Source organism: Calidris pugnax, unplaced genomic scaffold, assembly GCF_001431845.1.
Source record: "Calidris pugnax isolate Ruff unplaced genomic scaffold, ASM143184v1 scaffold39, whole genome shotgun sequence".
Classification (NCBI taxonomy): Eukaryota; Metazoa; Chordata; class Aves; order Charadriiformes; family Scolopacidae; genus Calidris; species Calidris pugnax.
The window spans coordinates 3,975,317-3,998,124 of NW_015090828.1; the positions used below are offsets into that span (position 1 = coordinate 3,975,317).

General features: G+C 39.6%; 1 long non-coding RNA gene across 1 annotated transcript in view; it reads right to left on the reverse strand.

Annotated features, from left to right (window-relative positions):
• The window catches only part of LOC106887056, a 167,667-nt gene that overhangs the window by 137,141 nt on the left and 7,718 nt on the right, over positions 1–22,808 (reverse strand). The window contains exon 2 of the long non-coding RNA XR_001411786.1: positions 5,783–5,869. This is a non-coding gene — a long non-coding RNA (uncharacterized LOC106887056). The remainder of the gene's footprint in view (positions 1–5,782; positions 5,870–22,808) is intronic.

Sequence of the window (22,808 nt, forward strand, 5' to 3'; positions counted from 1 at the left end):
GGGAGACAGGTGCCGAGGGCACTGAAGTGGGTTGTGAACCTTCGGCACAGCGCAGCGCTGTGCAGCGTGCCATGAAGGGCTCGTCTGCACCCCTCGTGTGCTGCCAACCTCCTTGAATAGCAGCTATGATCAGTCCATCTTCCTGTGCTGCTTCCTAGACAATCCACAAGCAGAACAGGAACAGGTTCACCCCGACTGTGATTATCAGTCAGCTAGTCAGAATTTTTCCCATTCCTTTTTTTTTGTAAAAAAAAAAAGATGTATATTCACCCAATAGAGATGGGAAGTATCGCTTCTAATAAAATTCCCAATACAGGAAGGAGAAAAACAGTGAAAGCATTTTTAAAAAGTTGAAAGATTCCAATTCGTTTTCCATTACAGTTTTGAAATTGTACACAATGAGAATAGAAAGCTACAAAATTATCACAGCAGCATAATTCAATTTACAAGGATTTTTTTTTTTTTTTTTAACCTTCCTAACATTTAGAGATGGGGAAGAAATGCTCACAGTCTAAAATATTTTCAAAGGCTCCATTTGGCTCCATAGCTAAGCAGCCAGCAAGGGGCTGCCTGGTTTCTATTTCCTGAGAACACAGTAAAGTGCTGACTCCCATGGCAGACCCCAGCTGATCCCAAGTTTTCACTAGACTGAATAAAACACAAGGCTGCTACCAGCATGTGCTGAATGGAAGTGGGACACAGCCATGTTTCTGCCACTGGGCAGCATCACCCCGCTGAGGGAAAGCTGGGGCTGCCCTTCATGGAACAAAGTTCTGCTGGAGCTTGTCACAGTTGTGTATGAAAGGTTGCTCCACCTGGTTGTGCATCCTCCCCTAGGAGAAGCAGGTGGATGTTGACAAGAAGAAATCTGGGGAAGAAGCTGGGTCTCACATTGTACCCAGGCCTGCCCTGAGTCCTGCTGCCTGGGTTTGGACCATCCAGTCCCAGTCTGCCTGAGCATCATGAGCCTCACAACTCATTTGAGACTGCAGCACCTCATGCTTAGAGCAGGAAATGGCAGTTACACCCCTGAAAGCCAGGTGCTTTGGAGCAGACAGAAATAGTCCTCGTGGAGTTTCTGAATCAGCTAGTATAATTCACCAGATTCCACAGAAAACTAAATAACAGTTTTGTGTGTCAGAAAGAGACCACAGGGAACTTGGTTGTCATCTACAGAAATTAATGGGAGAGATTGTGTTCCTGTTCAGTAGTTCATTTTCAGAAGGTGATTTAGTCACTTGTTTTCCTCAATCTAAAACCATCAGCTTGTTTTTCAGAAGAGAAACTAGATTAGAGAGCCTGAGAAGCTGTGGGTTTTTTTCACAGCTGCCTCAAGCAGGACCCCCCAATACTTCAATTGGCCTGGGCATCTTCCCTCAGCTCCCTGTCTGCTGTCTCCTTGGGGAGGTATATCATAGGGAGAAATCAAATCAAAATTTACTGCAAGATTAAAGGCACTGGAGATCAGAGCAAGTTGCAAGGAACCACTGTGCATTAGATTAATACTCAGACCGATGTTGCTTTGAATTCCACTCCAGCTTCGCAGATTACCAGAGAACAATAGTCAAGTTGAAACAAAGCCATTGCCTCTTAGAAGTGATCACGCTTGGCTGGAACTTGCTCCATCACTGTCTGCACTAATCAGTCACTTCACAGCTTGCCTGGCACCCTCTTGGGTCTGCCCCCCCCCATAGCCCCTCCTTCCCCTCTCATTTCTGCTTCTTCCCAACTTCTTAGGCTGTTTGGAGAGAGCTCAGAGGGACATCTCACTAGATGCAGAGCATAAACTTAGGAAATATAAGGCTAGATCTGAGCACAATGCGAGATTTATTTTGCAAACTTGGTAGTTTGTCAATTTACTTTGTTTCTCAAGGTAGATTTCTCTCTGCATCAACAAAGGCAATAATCTTTAGCTCTGCTACCTTCCTTTTTTCTATTCCTATTATACAATGAAGAAAAACTGACTCAAGGCTAGTGGTAAGAGAGAGCACAGGCTTTAACTATCACACTTCTCATACAGCATTTTGCTAACTCCTTTGCTAATAGAGCAGGTAGAAAGAAGAATGAGAGGGGCCATTCTCTCCTTGCTCTTTTTCTTTTTTCGCTACTCTGAAAGTTTTGAGTACTTTCACATAACTACAGAGCTAACAAAAATTAGAAGTAAAGCCCCTTTTGAAATGTGGAAATTCAATATTAGAAATGTGATGACAAGACACAAATGTAGCTGTTTGAAAAGGTTTGCTGAACAGGGAACATAGGGCTGTTGTACAGTTCCTGCCCAGGAAGAATGAAGAAAGCAAAAGGAGCAGGCTGTGCGGAGACAGAGCAGCAGATAGTCTGAGATTCTTTTAATTGAAAATTGAATCCAGCTTCATTCATTATATATTTTTTATGAAACTGTGGAATGAAAAAGAAAAGGTTTCAATGAAGCACGGGGCTTCCAGCTTGCTCAAGAATATCACAAAAGCCTTATTCGGTTTCCCTTGAAGCCAAGAGAAACATGTCTTTTCTGGTTCAATTTTCAGCTCTTTGAAGCAGAAACTCACTCTTTTATGTGTCCCTACAGTGCCCGGTGCAATAGGTCTCCTGTCTCAGCAGGGGCTTTTAAGTGCTACTGTAATAAAATTAATTAATCATAATTTTTAATGAACTCCTTAATATTTTCAGTATCATCCTTGACAAAAACAGTATGCAGACTGAAAAGGCATGAAAGTTTAATTTAGAATATGGTAAAGAGAACTTGTTCTTATACCAAAATCTAATTCAAAAGCTGGTAAAAATGCTGTTTATACTAAGCAGATACAGAAAGAGTACTAGCAGTGTAACAAAACAGAAATCTACACCTTACAAGTATTTGTAGTATAAAGATTAAGTGTTAGATGGATGAGAGATGCACTAGCACGTAGGGATACTATTTATGACTTTAAGAAGACCAAGCTGCACTATTATCTATCTCCATCTACATGGAAATGAAGGGCTGCTCAGAGACAGATGTCTAAATCTTCCTGGTGCGATTCCTCCCCACTCTTTTGTAAAGTAGCACTTAATATTGACTTCTGCACTGCTATCATATAACTTCTGAGTTAGCCACTGAAATGAAAGGGCCAGTTCACTTCTCTCGGTGGCACTGGTTCAGGTTGCAAATGTAGGCAGACACTGCCGCATCAGTCTGAACTTCAATAGATGTTTTTAAGGCTTATTTTTCACAGCAGGAGCAGAAATGAAAAACGAGATTCAATTGTACATGTTGGCAGCCTGGGAGAAGTGCCAGTATGTCATAACCCCATGTACCAGCCCAGCCCCTTTACTTTGTAAAGTACAATTATTGTAAATTGATTCAGAGCCTGGCAAACATATCAGAGGCGTACGTATGCCATCTCTAAATATGCATACACAGTACACATAAATGATCCTGGTTTTCTTATTCTTTCTGGTAAAAAGAAGTTAAAAGCCTTAATCTGAACTACCCTTTTTCCTCAGCTAGGGCAGATTTCTGTCTAAGTAGATTCTCGAGGCTCTCCGAAGAACATAGGTATCGCAGAAAGGCTCATCTCCCCTGCAGGAGATGCACAGCTTTAGCACTTCCCCTCTCTTTCCATTAGCTACAGTGCATCCTAGACAGTTAAATGAGACTTAAGCATCTTAAACTTGGTAGGATTAAACGCTTGGTATTTGGATGTTTAACATAGTTTGAGTGGAATCATTGTATAGCTCCATATCAAAGAGCCACAAATCTATCTAAAGTATGTTGGTTTTATACTGAGAAAGCAGTCAATTCTAAAGTCTACTTTCTGTGTTAATTTGCAACCAGAATAAAGTATTAGGTCCATTGAACAATACAAATATTTGCCTTTCATAATTTACAGTTATAAAATAACAATAAAAGTTACAGTAGAGAAATAAATATGCCATTACCGCAGAATTTAATCTTCTGTATCCATAACATCAAGCAAAATATGTCACTGAACAGACAATCCCATATGGATGAATAAGAGGAAACTTTTTTCCCTGCAAATTATTTTTCTAAAACATCCGCTGTGTGATAAAGCTGTGGGATTAATTAATTTAGCACGCATCTATAATTGCCTTATCACAATCCCTCTCTCTCAGGACTAATGCTAATGATCCAAACCTCTAAGCATCTTCAAATGACAGGCTTTTTTCTAATCATAGCATGCCACAAAAATATTTCCTTAGCTTCAACACATATGGAACTTTTGTACTTACTACATACAGGTACTCTATTTATAGACAGACTGCAAGAGTGCACAGATATTGCCACTACCTTACACTAGAAACCATTTAAAAAATGTGTTTTTTTCCTGTTGATCCTAAGTATATTGGAAAGCTAAGTGCAAGACATAACTCATATGTAGCTATATAGGTGTATACCATTCTTATATCATAGTAAATCAAAATATTTTAAACAAGGAGACACCACTGGATCAGCTGCACTAAGCTGATTTAATCAAGTTATTCTTTTAGAGAGCTCATTACCTCATATTTAGCTCAGTAAGCATCCAGTTCTTGACTTGACTGTCTTAACATGAACTTCATATATCAACTCACATTTTTTATAAACACATATCACAAGATGCAACAAAGCATGGGTGTTTTTTTTAACCGTGAACATTTATTTGCATTAGTTTACTTCTACTGTATTCACACTTCTTGTGTATCTTTTCTAAATAGATGAATAAAATGCATCATGAACAAGTATTCAGGAACACTCAAAGAGAGACATTATTGAACTTTTAAGTGGATTCAGCAGAAAGGTCATTCTGAAAAGTTCAGCTGGACAGAGAATAAACAGTTACCTGACCTATTTGAATTTCACAAATGAAACCAACCCTAAGCCAAGAATTATTCATAGAAATTACTCAACCAATAGTTAGAATAACTATATTACATTCAAGATAATTTAAGACATTATAGATGACTGGCAACAAAAAAAAAGATACATTATTAACTGCGTTTCAAAAAAAATATTCCTGACAAAAATAATTTTTCCTTTCAAGGTAAAATGTGTACCATGATTTTATTTAAAATCCGGATCTTGGGTAATGTCTGACCCCATGAATAAGCATAGCAGGTGACCAGCAAGCTCTCACTAAACCCACCAGTCTGCTCAAAACCATAACCTGAAAATCCAGCAGTCCTAGCCATGTAGGCCAGGAAACAGCAATGGTAATTACATTTATTATCTAAGGAAAGGGACTGTGAAATGACGAGCACGACTTGCAGCAGGTACCTGCAGCCTTCTGGGAGGAACCAACGTGTCCTACAGCCCCCTGGCACTGAGGCTTTTTACTTCAGCAAATGTGCCACTTTGTTTCACCAACATATGTGAGCAGTCTGGAATAAGTCTGTTGGGGGAACAGTCACTGCAAGTCTTCCTGTCTTTCTGGTACTTTAAATATTTTAATCTCCAACTAAAATATGTGCGTGATGAGCAAGATAAAGCAAACTCTTTAACAACCTGTCTCTTCTTTTTGGACAAGCAAGCCCTGACTTAACAACACATGGGAGAAGATAATCAGCACTTCCCAAGAAGGCCCTTTTTTAAAATGACATCTTGCTACAATAATTTTTAGTCTGGTTTCCAGCAAAACTAAGACTTGCAATGTCTATCTATGTGTGTCTGTTCCAGTTCATTCGCTAACAATTTTTTGCACTATTTGGGCAATTTCAAATTCAAACTTGACAGAGGTAAGACTTTCAAATATATCTAGTCTCTAAAAACATTAGTTAGCAACTGTGTCAAATAGAGACAATTACTTACTTTCTGGAGGACAGTCAGAACTCAGTGCGGATTTATCCTGCAGAAGTCAGAAACCAGCCAGGAGGTCTCATAGCATTCACCCAGCAGCTACAAGAAGCAAAGGGAGAAGACAAATAGGGATTAGAAGAGCATTGGGTATGAGATTATAGCAAATCATATTCTACTAGATTACAGAATATTTTATTTTTAAATAATAATTTCTTTAAGTTTTTGTACAAGTCTTCCAATCAATTATTTTAAATCCATTTCTAAGTGTTATACCATTTTTTTTTCCTGCTTCTGGATTTCTGTTTGCAAAAGTGCCCACTAAATAAACTTCTGCAGCACTGTAAATACACTTTCTTGTGTCTTGGTCCAGCCGTTCAGCAGAACAAGTCTTCACTAATGAAGATATGGATACTTTAACAGCTGAAATTTGATGGAAGAAGGAAGGAAGAGAAGCACCGGCAGAAAGAAAAGTGAGTCAGAATCTGGCACTGACTGCATCTTCAGAATCGGTGAAGAGCAGGAGGAGTTCTCCTGTATTCCAGCTCCTATGGCACTCTGCTAGCCTTGTCAGGCTTGCTACAGTTATGGGGTCATCTTCCACACTTATGGATAAACTCATGGCTGGTTTAAATGTTATTCCTTTAATCAGTAACATATTTAACGTCCCAAGAGGGACACTTCTCATTAGACAATGAAACAAAATGATTTAATCTCCCCAACCTGCTTAATTTTATCAACACTTCGACAAATCCAGAGCTCTTCCCCAGTCAGACTGAGAGAGAAGCAATGGCCCACGATATGAATGAAAGCTTCTCTTATTTCTTCTTTTTCTAATCTCATTTTAATTTTTGTAATTCTCACTTTTCCTCCACTTTTAAGATGACTGCAGCCTCTTGCTTTGTCTTTTGCAGAACTAAAACTATTTTCAGAAGCAGTAGGTTCAAGGAATGAGAAATAACATCTATCAAACTTGTCCAGTTGGTTTACTTGATCTGTGTAATACTTCAAGACACCTATTATTACAGACTTACTGGACTTCCTCAATCCCCTTGAACGCTCCACACTTCCTATCTTTTTCCTTGATAAGAAAACCAACAGTACAATCTTAGCAGCATTTTTCCTTTCCCTCTTGAGATGTGTATCCTTACAGACTGTGATCCTCTCGATTCAAAAGTGTTCCCTGACTAAATGCCATTGAATCTTGTAGCTTCAATGCTACTCCCACACCATACGTATTTTCTATAGTGATCATGGCCCTTTTCTCACTTCTTGCACAAAAGCGTGCTGAGAATGAATGTGTGGAAAGGCCATGACATCCCCCTTAGTGCGTATTGTGTTCTCTTTCCTTTAGCCCATGGAAGGCTGCAACAACCACAGCTGATAAGGGACAGAGAGAAAATGTGTTACAGAATAAAGTGACAATGCAACAAATATAACTCATGTGAGAGAAAGGATGTGTTATTGCAGGAAGGCAATAGCTTTGTGTGATGCCCAAGGTCAGACTGCACAGCCATAAAGGCAATTCCTGGCTTTCTGACCCACCAGCTGAGACTCTGCAGAGGAAAAGAGGAAGCAGAGGAACATCACTGTGTCTGGTCTCAGTGCACCAGCACATTGGTGTGGAGAAGATGAGACACAGGGCTACAGGGGGCTGTTCAGTCTAAATGCACACTTCTGTGAGTAACATCAGAAGAACAAATGCTCAGTGCCAGAATACACTTATCTCTTGAATTACTGAACAGACAATAAATCAGAAACCAAAATGGTTCCATCCCAGTTCACATGTTCAAACCCATTTTCTTCTATTATGATTCAAATGAGCCTTCCCTCAAAAAATAAACCACAGTGCTAGGAGAAATCATTGGTCCTACAGCTGTGATGAGGTAATGAATGAGCCATGACAGTGCTCTTGTAGAAGTTCAAACAGCTTGAGCTTGCTTCAGTCATCTTTTCCTGCGGTGGTAACATCCTGCAGGATGTAGTTTTGAGTCATTTTGGACACTGTCGTTTCAGATGTTGTAAAATCTTGAACACAAGGGAAGGGACCAGGGAAAGAGGGGAGGAAATAGAAATCACCATCTGACATCAAATATCCAGCCCCTTATGTCATTGCAAGATGTCCATGTGTTCTCGTGACAGCCACCAATGTGATCAAAATGTGCCTACAGCTGGCATGGCAGAAGTGCCAAGTCCTAGAAACCACCTCTTGGGTTGTTATTATAACCTACATAAGCAAACGGGGTCTGCAACATTTGGTCAGTAGATTTGGGTTTTCTTTTCACATATCACCCTTTCCTCCTTCTGGGCAAAACTTAGAAGAAGTTTGAAATTAACACATTCCTGTTAATTAATGATGATACACTGGAAAAGAAAAAGGCAGTTGCACGATTAGCAGCACTGGCATAGGTTACTTTTCTGCAGATTTCTCAAGAGCTGATTCTCTTGAGTCTCCCTGTAGCGTTGAGCTGACATCACAGCCTTCCCTCTAAGAAGGCATGAATTTACCTGGGCATGTGCTTTTTTGTACATTGATAGTAACAGAGTTGTCTGAGGTCTGTCTTACTGTCACACTAGTCAGGTACAAAGAGAAGGAGTTGAGAGACAGATGAACAGTCATTTAGCATAACTAGAGATGGCAGATTTCTTTAGTAAAATAGTAAAATATCATGAAACTAGTTAATAAAGGATAGAAGAACATTTCTCTAAATTATATCTGTCACTTGAATACTTGGAGCTAACTCGCTAAATTGTCATGACTTTCATATACAGTTCTCTCTGCCACTATGAGACTGATGAGCCTTTTAATGCAAATTCTTCTCGTTATCAGATTGATTCCTCAGCATTTGATAGCCTCTCCTTCTGGGTAATTAGATGGTCAAAAATATTCTGATTAATCTGTGTGGAATCAACTAAAAGCATTTAATTAGAAAACTCCACCCTTCAAAGAAGTTTTAGCAAACCTAAAATAGGGGGTTTGACGGGAATTTGTCTGATTGTTGACAAAATTCCATTTCTTCTCCTATCCTCCCTCCCTCATCTGAGTACTCTGGGTGCTTCAGGTCCTGGATCCCAGAGCGATCTAATGGAGAGAATGGGGAGCAGTGTTTATGAGGCACAAATTCAGGGGAATACTGCAGGACCAAGAAAGAGGTTCTAGACAGTCCCTTGGTGCCCAGATTGCTCAGGGGAAGCCAATCAGAGGAAGCCTCCAGTAGCTCATCAGTGAAACCATAGTTTTCTGTTATGGTGACCCTGCAAGAGACTGTCACATATGCACTACGTATCTTTCAGATATGATAAACTTCTAAGATGTACTTGCCAGGGCAAAATGTTTAAAGTAGCTGTATAAACCCAAAGCTTTTGAAAAGTGACTCCTGATTTAAGTGGCCTTCAGTTTTGAGTTCCAATTTCTCACAAGATACCTTTCTTTTCAGGTATCACACTTTCGGATTTTTTCTTAAATACTTTTCAGGTCCTCAAAATATTGAGCAACTGCTCTGTGGAAGTCAAAACCCTCAGGAGTCCCTAGTGTCAGAAGCCAAAAGGGCAAGTAACCAGAAATCCCCTGCTGCTCTGTAGTGGCAGTTCGTTCTGCTTCCTAGTTCCAGCAGTTAGATAATTGAAAGTGGCTCACTATTTCCTGAGTGATTAAGAAGAACAAGTATGAATTCTCATCACTCTCAGATAAAAATATTAGGTCATTCGTTTCTGGGTTATTTTTTTTTTTGGTGATGCTCTCCTAGGAGAGGGGAGACTTTAGCTTACAGGGAAAAATCAGAACAATTTTAATATCTAGATATTCTGGTATTTGATGTATTAATTAGGAGATAGCACTGGTTACTGAAACAAATGTACTACAGAAATAAGAAATTACATATTTTGCTCACGACAGACGGAGTGAAAACATAAGATCACATTATGCTCTCATAACAGTTGATATAATTTTTGTTCTCTTGTTTTCAGACAAATTGTACCTGATTTACTATAATAAAAGACCATAATCTGGTCCGTATTCCAAGGCACTTCTTATTTCTTTCCAAGATGCTTTTGGATGTAAAACTGAACAAGAATTACAGGCAAAAGACTCTTCTGTCAGTTACAAAAAAAAATAATAAATGGTTCTAGTCTTTTATTGCCTATGTTTCACTGGTAAATGTAAATAGTGAAAATTCACAAACAAATTCTTTCCAAAGCATGAGATCACAACACTAAAAACTACTTGCATTTTGAGTTCTTTTAATTATTTAGTCTACTAGCTGTTGAGAATTTCTAGTTGGTTTTCAAGATTTTTCTTGTAGCAAGCTAAATACTTGCTTGAAAAGAAAACAAAGAAAGCCAAATTGAGGTTCTGGGTGAATTCTGGACTAAAAGAGAAACACCAGGTATGGAAAACTCACAAGAAAATTACAGGACATGCCAAAATTACACTTTTACACTGTCTGGTGATATAAAGAAAATTGGAATTAAGCTTTGAATTTTATTTCAATTGCAATAAACTAAGAATTAACTATGATTTACTAATTATTGGTCTGTCAGCTTTATGTCCAAAATTACACAACTTTCTTAAATATTTTTATGTTGTTACAGTTATTTTTTACAGCATTTACTACAATACAGTCATTGCTACCGTACTGTGAAAAGAATAAAGGGAAAATTCACTGATATATTTTGCATCAGCCATTGAACACCATGGAATTGTCAGTATTCCTCCACAAAACCAGAAGAAATACAAATAAAGTATGGTCTAGTGGTGCTCAAGAGTGTTTAGGTGATCATTAAAGATCTTGTAGAGATTGACAGCATAAACACCTTCACATTTCTTTAAAACAGAAACTTTTCCTTTGACTTAAAAATGTTCTATACGTCACAAAAGTTTGCATATGACAAAGCAAAAATAACTTTAAACAGGTTTCAGCTGTTCAATAGTTGTGTTTGTTAGTATCTACCTACTACAGAATAGAAAAGAATTAAATATGGTTTAATCAGCACTGTCAAAAAGGTACTAAAATTAACTTGGCAGGAAGGATAAAGTTTTGTCTCTCCATATGATCAATGCTCATACACTAAAGTTATTTGACCTGTTAAGAGATACATAAAACTACACCACCAGGCCTCCTTTATTACAGCTTATTGTCTTGGACACCACAGGAAGGAAGACAAAACAGCAGTAATGTTGTTTAATTAGGCCACAAATTGATTAAATTTGCACATTGGGGATCTCTTCCAGAATTCACTTATCTAGTACAGAGGTTGCTGGTTTGTACCATCTGGTGGAAGGCTGCCCACTGCCCTGCTCTCCTCCTAGGGCTTAACCCAGCCTGGACTCACTGCAGGGAACTGGTTACCTTCAACTCACATAAGAGTTGAGGGCAAGAAGGGGAGACTTTGGACCTGTGCTCTAGCAGCCATGGAAACCCTGACACCCTTCCACCTGCTGCACTGCAAGATACCTCTCTAATGTTAGTTAAAAATCCTGCTTGTCAAGGAATCCAACTCTTGATCAACAGCTACCTTGAATGGATAAATATCCAGCTGCAGCAACACAAATATGACCTGATCTACTGGAAGAAGATGCAGTGCGTAATCCCATTTACGACCACTATAAACTACCTTCATAGATTAGACTAGTGACACCACTTTCAATAACAATGAAATAAATATCAGCTTCTTGTTAAAGGCAGTTAAAAATACACAGGTTTTTTTTGCATCTCTTTCTAAATCAGGTCGGATATATTAGGTGTTTCCTAAAGAAGGGAGCTGATGGAAGAACTAACATCTCTTTCTAAATCAGGTCAGATATATTAGGTGTTTCCTAAAGAAGGGAGCAGGGGCAGTGGTGAGGGAACATTTGTGTCTCATCCAAACATTCCATTTTCATTTTCCTTCTGATGTTGCCTCTTCCTTTCCCTGTTATAAATATTTCATTTTTATCCCATTTAAAATGATATTTGAAGCTCTGTGTTTTGCAATGCTAAACTGTAATGTTTGCTCTCTCAGGAATGCTGCCTTTTTTCTCAGTGAAATTCTGAGGAAGTCAACCTGCAGCCATGAAATATTTCATGTAATTGGAAAGGCACTTTCCATCGAAATACCTGAGAACAGTAACGTTTAGTATGTTTAAATCAACCTTTTCTTTAACTGTTCCAATATGACTATAAAAGACGTATTCAGTACTTCCAACTTATACCTTATCACATTGGCATGGTAACTACTGTAAACATAGTAATGATCATCCTCCTGTGATCACAGTGCTCTGCCAAAGCTATGGTTTAGAAATGACCATATGCATTCCAAATCAGCAGGTTTTCCAAAGACATAATAGCAACCTGTATGGGATTTCAAAACATACTTAGCTGCCTCAGCATGTTTGCAGAAAGAACAGGAGCACTGCAATATAAATTCCTGCGAATGTGCTCTGATTCAGAAAGTTCACTTTGCTCTTCTCCATCCGCCCATTCACACACAGACATCCATCTCATACATCACTCACCCTCCTCCCCTCATGGCATTTGCTCTCTCTCCCCTGTAAAGACATTTGTACACACTCTATTGTGGTTATTAAATTAGAAACGTTCTATGCATTTACTATTAGATTGAACACTCTTTGCAGGCAACATCAAGTCACAATCCATGTACAATCAGCAAGCATGACTGTCTCCTGACATTCCTAACACAGAAAGATTATATTGTGCATATTGAGCACTGAGCGCCATCTAACATATCCACCCATATTCAGCCCTGAGCACTGATGAGTTAGTTTCTGTGTTAGAAGAGGTTTTAATTCTCCCTTTCATGCTACGTGTAGACTTTTCTTTACAGTAATTTCTGCAGAATTTTAGAAGAAGCTGCAGAATCTTCTACAGAAAATGCTCTAGGCAACGACTCAACCCAAAAAGGGTTGTCTTTTCCATTTATTTTTCTTCAAGCAAGAAAGATGTACTTAGAATACTACATATAATTTAGCCTGAGCAAAATGCAGCACGTACTATGATGTGAGCATTGATTTGTTTTTCTTTTTCTGTCTTTTACCTCAATCAACATAGCTGGAGAAGGAGCAAGAGTAAATCAAGTTGTGGAACTCATCTTGAATTAAGTTGAGAGAGAAGAGAATTCCCAGCATTGTCATCCTGGCACAAATAAGAAGCTGAGTTATTATGCTAACCTTCTCTATTAAAGCAGTGTATTAGAAAGGTCTGATTTCTTATAAGTCATTTAATAAATACATTATTATCTATCAACAGGTAAAAAAAACCCCATCACTATCTACTTTATCCACACTTCAGCTGGATTCTGGAGGGCCATGTGAATGGAGAATGGACAAGCTGACAGACATAATACATCAAAGGAATTAAAAGCAGCACCTGATAGTGAATGTGTATTTTACAGCTACTTTCTGATCTGCTTCAGACAGTGTTCAGCTAAGACAGAGTTAATTTTCTTTCTAGTGGTCACTGTGTTTTCAGATTTGGTGTGAAAAAAAAAGTCTATAATGCATATTGGTTAAGTTGTTGCTAGGTGATGTTTAAAACATTCAAGGACTTTTTCTAGCTTCCCATAGAAGCTAAGAAGGAGCATAGACGGAACAATGGAATAGACAATAAAATATTCTGTACCATAGACATCATGCTCGGTACACAAATGGGGGTCTGCTGGGGGGGTAGTAATCCACAACCACTGCTCACGTCAGGCTGTGACCAATCCACTGAGTGGTGAGAGTGACTTCTGTCTTGTAAAGTCTTTTGCCATTATTATTATTATTATTGTTGTTATTGTTATTTTCATGTTCTGCTATTGTTCTATTAAACTGCATTTATCTCAACCCATGAGGGTATTTTTATCTTTCCCCTCCTTTTCTCCTTCTTCTCCCTACTGTTTTAGAGGCAAAAGGGGGTGTGAGCGGTAGGCTGCGTGGTCCTAGTTGCTAGGAATCTATTCTGCTTCTTGGTGACAGAGACCAGTGTTGTTTTACTAACCTGAGCCCTGCCATGTGCTGCTGGCTACACTGCTGGAGATTATTCTGGACAGAAAGTGAGCTGGTGGCACAGGAGCAAGGAGCAGCTCAGTGTGGCTGTGAGCTGCAATCACTGCACTCCCACTACTGGCCCGTGGTAGGGTGAATAGCAAGGAGAGGGGGAACATGCATCTCAAGCATTTCCTACTATCGATGACAAACACCATGACGATTTCTAACTTGCAAGGAGGCCCCACACGTGTCGTTCTTTCAAGAAATTAATTTGGAAGTAAAGCAGTTTGACATCGGTGCTGTGCATTGGTCACTGGCACAGCTGCCAGCAAATGCCTGCCAATTACAAAGTCATTAGAAAGCTACAAGTTGGTTACTTTATATTCTTAATCAGTGACCAAACTGATAAACCAAGGACTGTTCTACCCAACTCACTCTCCCAAGATCTCCGTTACCCCCCTCCGTTACACCCATCTCCTTGGAAACCAGCGCACTGTGCCCTGTACATAGAAATCCTACACACACCACATTCGCAGAACCAGGTCCCAGGTGCCTGCTGAGCAGAAAAATATAAGGTTTCACTCTCTCAGGGCACTTCCAGTAACTGAATTCAAGCAGGAAAAGTCATTAACGTATATGCACAAGTGGGTTTTCCAAATGAAACATAAGAACAAGGGACCCAAGAAAGTTTTGTTTCCTCCAATTTATGAATCTGTCAAGACATGTCACAGAGGAATTGTGAGTATTGTTTTGGTGATCATTTAGGGGTACTATAATTACCACACAAAACCATCTGCTTCTTGGGGAGTGCCTAATTACAGCGTGTCAAAATCAGATTAAACTTGGAACTTGTTTTAATATCATTCTAACCTTATTATGAATTGATATTTGAAATCCAGATCATTAAAGTGAAGCAGTGACAATCTTATAAGAAGCAATTTCCTTCATTTGTACTAGACTCCACCATAATCCTCTTTTAAATGAGTTGCCATTTCCCAGAAATTATCATGGAGTCATCTCTACTAAACCATAGTATTCCTCTGCTCTTAGGAAATAGTTTCTCCCCAAACCATCTGCCGCTGGGAGTGAGACCTGCACTAGTCTGGCCCCCAGTAGTTACCAGCACTGCTGGCATTTCTCTGACAGGCTGGAAAAGCATCATTTCGCTGCTGGGGCAGCAGAAGATGCTTGAATATTTTTTATTAAAAGCTTTATGGAAGGGTAAATTTTAAAAGCAACCACATTCCTTAAGCCTGAAGTTGTCTGAATTTGTTTGTGGTTAGGTTTCAGGTAAACCCTGCCTTTTGACACACTTCCCTGACAACCTTCCTGCTGATTCAGAACATGCTTCTTCTATCTGTCAATAAGAAATTAGATTTAGTGAATCTTCCCGCACCCACAGCTAATCACTTTTAATATACTGCAAAATTTTATACTGAACTGAAGTTTTATACTAAAACACACAAATTACTGTGAGAGGAAAATAAGAAATTAAGTTCCATTCTTCTTGCCTTCTCCATTTCCCGTTTGTCTCCACTGTCTCTACTTCTATATCTGTTTTACATTTAATTTCTTCTTGCACAAGTACAAATAACATCATTATTTGGCTATTTCTTTGCTACTTCTATGCATAGATAATTGGTTTTGTCAAGAGAATACTGAACAGTTTAAAAAGTTTTGCTTACTTTTAAATAACATCTTGTGGATAAAATTTGTGTTGGCATTAATGGGCATGAGGATCCGAGTACCATAAAAAGCAATCATTTCTTGTCTCTCAGGCAAATTGCATTCATGACCTGACAATACCCTCATGCTGCTTTCAGTGTTCAGGGTGCTCAGGGTGGCAAATTCAGCATAGCCCAACCTTCAGCAGTCTTAATCTTTAAAGAAAATATGTGACAGGTACACATTTTAAATATGCGGTTTGGCCTTGCGTAAGAACAAAGGTTAGAGAGGTAAAATGTGATAATTTAAGAGATTTTTCTTCTCAAGGTCTGTGTGATCTCTCATAAATCTCTATGTACTAATAAGACTCATTTATCACACCCAGTGTGATGTACAGAACAGAATTAACTGTAATTCTTGCTTTTTCTTTTAGAAGAGAATTAGGCTTTCGAAAGATGTCAGATTCACAGCAGTAGCAAGTGATAACCTCTGTTTATCCACACTTAAGAATTTACATAGCTAGTGATATGTTTTTCATGATAATGTTTCACTAAAATCCTTTAGGTTTGACCTGTAAGAAATGGCTCTGAAGGTGAAAGATTAGTTTTATCTCCACATCTGTTCCGTATAAAAGTTAACTAACAAGAAGGCGCAGCAACTGTGGGAGGAAGATGACTCCAAGGAAAGGGGTTTGTTTTTGAGATGCAACAACTTCTCCACCTGTGAGCTGGATAAGGCTATCAATGCATTTCAAAATCTTTATAAGAGACCTTGCCCTCAAAATTACCTTTAAATGTCATGGCCTTCACTACAGGCACATAAGGAGCTTAAAACTTCCCTATTCCTATCTAATTGCTCTGGAAACTATAAATATGTAACTTTTATCTGTTGTTTGTTTTAGCTGCTGCTGAGATGAATTTACAAGCAAAATGAAATTGGAAAAGATGTTTGCAATGTAAAATCACCACATATTTCTATTTTATTTTGCCAAAAATATTTTTCTAATGTAAACCTTTCTATCTTATTATAAATATATTAATACATAAAATTCATGGTTTTGTGTAAAATGTATTTTGCCTTTATGATAACAGTAAAATATATTAGAAATAAGCACAAAGATTTTTCAGAAATTATTATATGGATTATTCTGTGAGTATTAAATCTGTAATGTGTTGCTCCCCGGAGTCTTAGGAAAATGTATCTTGGTTTTGTTACTTTCCTTATACACAGAATTCTGTATAAATGGGCACATTCACACAATTATACTTCCCTCCTAAAGGAAACATCAAAATAATTCTATTTTTTCTACCACTATTGCAATTTCCATTGTGGACCCCACTGTTAAATGGGAGACAAAGTTATGACTTCCTACAATAGACAAGATGAGGTATTAGTCTGAAGTGGTAGGACCTGACTTTGCATCTGCTAAAGAGAGATGCAGGTACACACACTGAAACCTCCCATTCACACCTTCCACAACGACCACAAACAGCTACCTGTTTTACCCAATCACCCTTTCTTTCATTCGTCTTTGAGTTGACTGTATGTCTGCATCTTACATGTTTCCAGAGTATTAACAGTGACAAAGGCATTCCCCCCAGAAGAGAGATGGCCTCGTAGAGTGCGAGCAGAGGCACCTGGCAGTGCAGGATGCCAGAAACACAGCCCAAGAGCCAATCCGAGGGCGGCCGTATTATTTTTAAGGTGAGGAGCTCTGCCTTGGCTGGGCACCCTGCACTCTGCCATATGGTGGGTGCAAATGTCAGCAGGAACTACAGCACGTTGCAGGGAAAGGAGCAGGTTGGCTGGAGCTGGCTACCCTCTGGTAACATTTACACAAGGATGACTATGCTGTCTTTGCTGATCTCTTGATTCTGCTCCCTGGGACGCTCACTGCCTGAGCTGTCACACAGCAGCCACAGAGCCCTGTGCTCCGGTGACCACACAGGCTTAAAAAGAAGGCGGCAACATTTACATATTCACATCACTGTTGTCATAAATACGGGCTGTGGTAAGAGTCTGCGAGTGTCTCTGAATCAGAACGTAAGTGCTGTGGGAATGCACAAAGTCAGAAGTGTGTGGAAATGTTAAGTGAATTTATGAGCTCTAAATGGAATCGAATCAATGCAAAATTGCATAGCTGATCATTTCTGTGCTTCTTAATACCCTGTTCTTTTATAATTCTAATTTTATATGAATTTTGGGTATTCACTGTGTTGAACTATATTGTCATTTTATAATGTATCTATATTACACATACAGGCTGTATAGGAAGTATGTCAGAAACACATATTACCCCATAGATTTTTTTGCAATCAAAGTGGCTTCTGACTGCTAATAATTTAAAATGCTGTGGACGTACTAAGCTTTCTAACAATAACAATATGTATTTTGCTTTCTCTTCTCTCTGTATTAAGGCTCTGAGTTGATGTGTAGCCACTGCAGCAGCCTGGGAATAATGATGCACAAGGTAGGGAAATCAGTGCCCCAAGCTGAGAGCAGGTGAGGGTGTATGGGCAGAGCTGGGCTGTGCCATCAGCAGAACCCTGCCAGCCTGTTTGCTGCATGAGACAGTCACAGATGCACACAGGTTTTGTCTCAGAGGACTGGCAAGTCTAAGGGGAGCGAGAAAAATAAATGGCAGTTAACACAGACTAAGTACTGGGCTTATGATTTTAATTGTGAGTGACTATGATTCACACCAATACGCAGGTGATCATCAGAATAAATTGGTGAAGTTTTTTATTTCAGTAGACGACAGCAGCACGGTTCTATTTATTCAACCCACTGATCACGTTTGATTAGTTTAACTACTTTAAATCTGAAATAAGAATTCAAAACAACTCTTTATGATACCATGAGCTAAACAGAGACTTTTTTTTCAGGATTGCCTCCCTTCCTGCCTCAGCATATCCCCATATCATCCCTGCTGGGGACAGTATCTCTCTTTTGCTCTCATTCTTTTTATGCTGAAGATGTTCTCTGCCTCTCAAGCTTTGCTTCTCTCACCTCTGTAGGTGCTTGGTGGCAGCTTCAGTCCTCTAAATCTCTCCCTAGACCTTCACAGTACAAATCTTTTGCTTTTGTCTAGATGAAGCCCCTGGAGCTTTCCTCAGAGGCAAGAAGAAGCTGTAGCATGAAGCAGTTCTACTGTTAAACACAATTCAAAAAATCTACAAGGGAAAAAGAAGTCAAGAACATGAAGGAAACAACTGTTTTTCTGCTGCTTGCTTTGCAATCTCATGAAAGTAGGTCCTGAATTCTGGTCAGAGCCTGACTGACTTGCTTTTTGCACAGCAATTTATTTTAAATTGGGCATAGTGAGCCAGTTCTGTGCATTTATGAATGCACACAGCTATCGCAATCTGCTTGAGCAGCACAGAGGGGGTGGGAAGGCTTGCTGGGAGACATCCACTGCACAGGAGGCATCCCAAGCAGGTCAGAAAAACACTGCTAATGACTATACTGTGATGTGAACATTCATCTCCTTTTCAATGAATTCATTGTGAGCATCAAACTCTCGGCCCCTAGGGTATCTTTATGTGGAACCCACAATAAATTCAAACTGAATGCGAACTTCTGTTTGAAAACAGGCACATTTCAAAAGCTTGGAGTTATGAGTATAGTCTCAAGGTTGCAAAATGAGGCAGTGCTAATGTCAAGTGATAATTTTAGATGGACAAAAGGTTCCCAAGAGTGCTGTTGGCTTTTGTTTAGTTCTGAGAATCCTTCGCTCCCTCTGAAAGAAATGTGAATTGGGAATATTCAGACCCCACAGGACCTGACCTTTCCTCACATAAAAGTGTCTCCATACTTATCTCAAATCAGAGCTGGCTATAGGACTTCTTTAAGAGGCTTATTTTCAAATGACTTAGGGACACAGCTGAACGTGGAAACCATGTCCACATGGAAACCAGGACAAGCAAAAGGCATGTCATTGGAAGAAATTCTCAAAAAGTTTCAAAAGATACATTTTTCTCATAGTTTTTTCAAGAATAATTTTCCTTGAAAAATTCATCCTAATTTACTCTTGGGTCTTTTCATAAATTGGAATTATTAGAAAGTCATCCTACATTATTTTCAGTGGTTTGTCATGTCTCTCCTCAACAATATAGTAAAGCCATTTTAAAAATGACAAAAAAAAGCCAGAATCCTGCAGTGGGAGACGACTTGGCTAGATGCCCCTTTATTTATTTTCTTATTCACATGTTTTTCTTGCTAAACGTTAAGAATACTGGTCTGCTATCTTTCTTTCATTTTGATAGAAGGAAATGTTGAGAAAGAGTAGAAGCCAGGACCCCTCATTACAAAAGGCGTGGACTTTCGGAATAAAACACAGCAGAGACCTCATGCTTCCATTTTCTTCTAGCCATTGCACAGGCACCTCACAGCGCCTACACCCTCACAGGAAAGCCTGCTATCACAAATATTAGACAGATGGTAGCAAGTCTTTTCCAGCTGATCCTGTTTCTCAAATTCTGGTGTCCAACATGCCCTCCTGGGGTGCTTTCCAGACCTCTGGCCTTTACTTAGGTAGGCTGATGAAGACAGTAAGAATTTTGGGCTTAGCTAATGAGCTTTTGAAATTATTTCATAGGTCATCAGAGAGAACAAGAAATAAGAGTGGGAAATTTGTCAGCTCTTCTGCTCCATGTTACCAAGTTAGACTTATCACAGCTTTTTGACCTAAGAAGGAAGCTCTGCAGCGTGCTTTTATTTTCTCCAGTCATTGTATCAATCATGTCTTGGAAGATTAAAATTTAATAAAGAGCAGTGTCTAAAAAAGAAAAGCCTGAATAATAGAGCAACTAGAGCAAAAGACTGAGTTACCTTTATGCAGGGAAATGATACAGGTTGTCGACCATAAAGAACACTGAATGAGCAGAGGCCAGCAATCAGGTGTGCTACCCAGTGTGGATGACAAACAGGCATGGGGACAGCAGGGGAAGTCATTAGAGCTCAGCTGTGTTGCTGAGTTCTGAGGATTCAAACAGGGACACTGTTCTTTTCAGCTGGTCGTGCATGTCTATGACCCGGGTACATCTTTGGGAGAGCTGGGCTGCTTCTATAAAGAAACATCTTCCTCCACTCCCAGCAAGCCAGATGTTCTTGGAAATGGGAGCTTTATGCTGTGTATCCAGACATTAATGACTGTGTTCTCCTGCAAGGTAAGTCTCAACACATGGAAGCTGGAAGGGCTCACCTGAAATCTGAAGATGAAAAACTTCATGCCGTGGAAGTCAGTGAAAGATTTCCATAGGAACAGAAGAAATGTGGTAAAGTCTATATCTGTTAATATATACTTGGTCTTTCCCCTGTTTTTATTTTTTTCCTGATGTTGTATCTCTCTCTGCTTCGAAAGCCACTTCTACGTTCCTTCTGGCAGATGATCAACTAAGTCAGTAGTTCTTCCATAATTTGTCAGGAATTCCCAAAGCAAAGGAAATTTTGCCGTGTATCTGATGGACATTTACCCTATCAATCTTCTCCCTTGCCTTCAGGTGCACCTGGCTCTTGACACTTCAATAAAATCCTAAATCCATGTAAGTCACAGGACCAGTTGTGCACTGTCTACTGGGTGGGTCAGGAAAAAGAGGGGAGTCATTTCAGTGTGGACTCTGCAGGGATGAGGCTGCATACTGAAGTGCAGGATTTGATTGCCCTCATTATGGTGGTTGGTGTAGCTGACACTGATTATAGCTGTAACATCTCAAAGGCCTTTGTAAAACCCAGAGTTTGTTCCTATGATCTCCTGTGGTGGTAAATTATAGTATGAATACACAATGTGGCAGAAAGCAATAATCTTGAGTAATGTAGCTGATTTTATTGCTCTTTAATTTCATTAAGTGTATTCTTGTCAGGCAAGGGACAGGCTTTCAGCTCCTAGGAGCAGATGCTAACGTCCTAAAGCTAGACCTGAAATACTCATCATGAAGACAGAGGCCATTTGCACAGTCTGGAACAAAGGAGGAGTGATGCTGGCATTTTTGGTTCAGAATCTTTTCTGTTCCAGAATAGATGTATGAAAGAAGACAAGTACTGGTTTATGATCAGCGCATTTCCGTTCCTTACAGACTGACATCTCCTCCTGCTCTGCTCACACATGTCTATGGCGTGTGGTGCCCTGCAGGGCTCACCTGGCAGAGATGAGCAGGTGGTACCAAGGGGAGCGATTTGGCAGTCAGCTGCCCGCAGAGAGGGCACCCAGGGACAGGCCTTTTTGTGTGCATCTGTCAACTGCAGGCTAATCCCACAACACCATGGAAGAGGGAAGTTAAACCACTGCAGAGAAATGTGAGTTTACACTAAAAGGACAGACATGACAATGAAGAGACTGAGGCAGAAGCACATACTCCTTTCTGCTGACTCTGATGTTAAATATCTGGGGAAACAATGAAACAAGAAGTATTGTTTCTTAAACTAATGAAGTAAGGTTTCGCAAAGCTTGTCTGTTGGCATATAACTCCATCATATTACTGATAAGAACCTAAATTCTCTCACTCACACAGATAGGGGAAGTCTGTAAGAGCTTCATTCCAAATAGATTGGAATGAAGAGGATTGGCTTTTAATACAGAGGAGCAAAGAACTTTGCTCCCAAAGGTCCCCCTGTTTCTATTGGGTATTAGTATTAGGAATGCATTTTTCCTTTCCAGAGCATGTAGAAAAGTTAATTGCATGTTGTCCAGTGAAGTGCATCCCAATGCTGAACAGACTTACTTCACTTTCCATGTGACTTTCTTTCCAACTCATGTACTAAGGAGGCTGGTCAACTCTGTGAGCCCTTCCCCCTCACCCTTTCCCTAATTCTGTCTTCCAAACTTACTAAAAACCTCTAAAAGTCTCTGGTAAATTGAATCAAAAGTTCATAATGGAGAAGAGAAACAGCTTTACTGATCATTTTAAAGACATATTTTCTCTCTTTCACAGCGAAGTCTGCATTGTCCCATGAGGCATGAAGGTGACATGCTCACAGGATGAGCACCTTTAGCTCAGGAAGAGACCACAGCTCCATCCTGCCTGAAGGCACATTTCAGACCTTGCCTGCAGGGACTCTGAGACACTAGCAGAGTTACAGTTTTATCATTTTTAACAGCTAATCCTGTCCATGGTAAACAGAGGGACACCCTGTATCCAGAACTCAGTGTAGGAATGAAGCTTTTTTTTTTATTCTTCCAATGGAGTACAAGTGTCTCGCTCTGTGCTTGGAGCATCTTTCCTTGCTGCCTTGCCTTGCCTTGGAGAGAAAAGTACAGGACTTTCCTCTGCCTTGGTCAGTCTGAAATTTGCTAGAGACTTATTTAAGATGCTGTGTAGGGTAAGATGGGCCAACAGGTACTGAGAGTCACTCAAACAGAGGGTTTATGATAAAAACTATATAGGTATATTTAGTGTGTATCTGCTGTTCTTT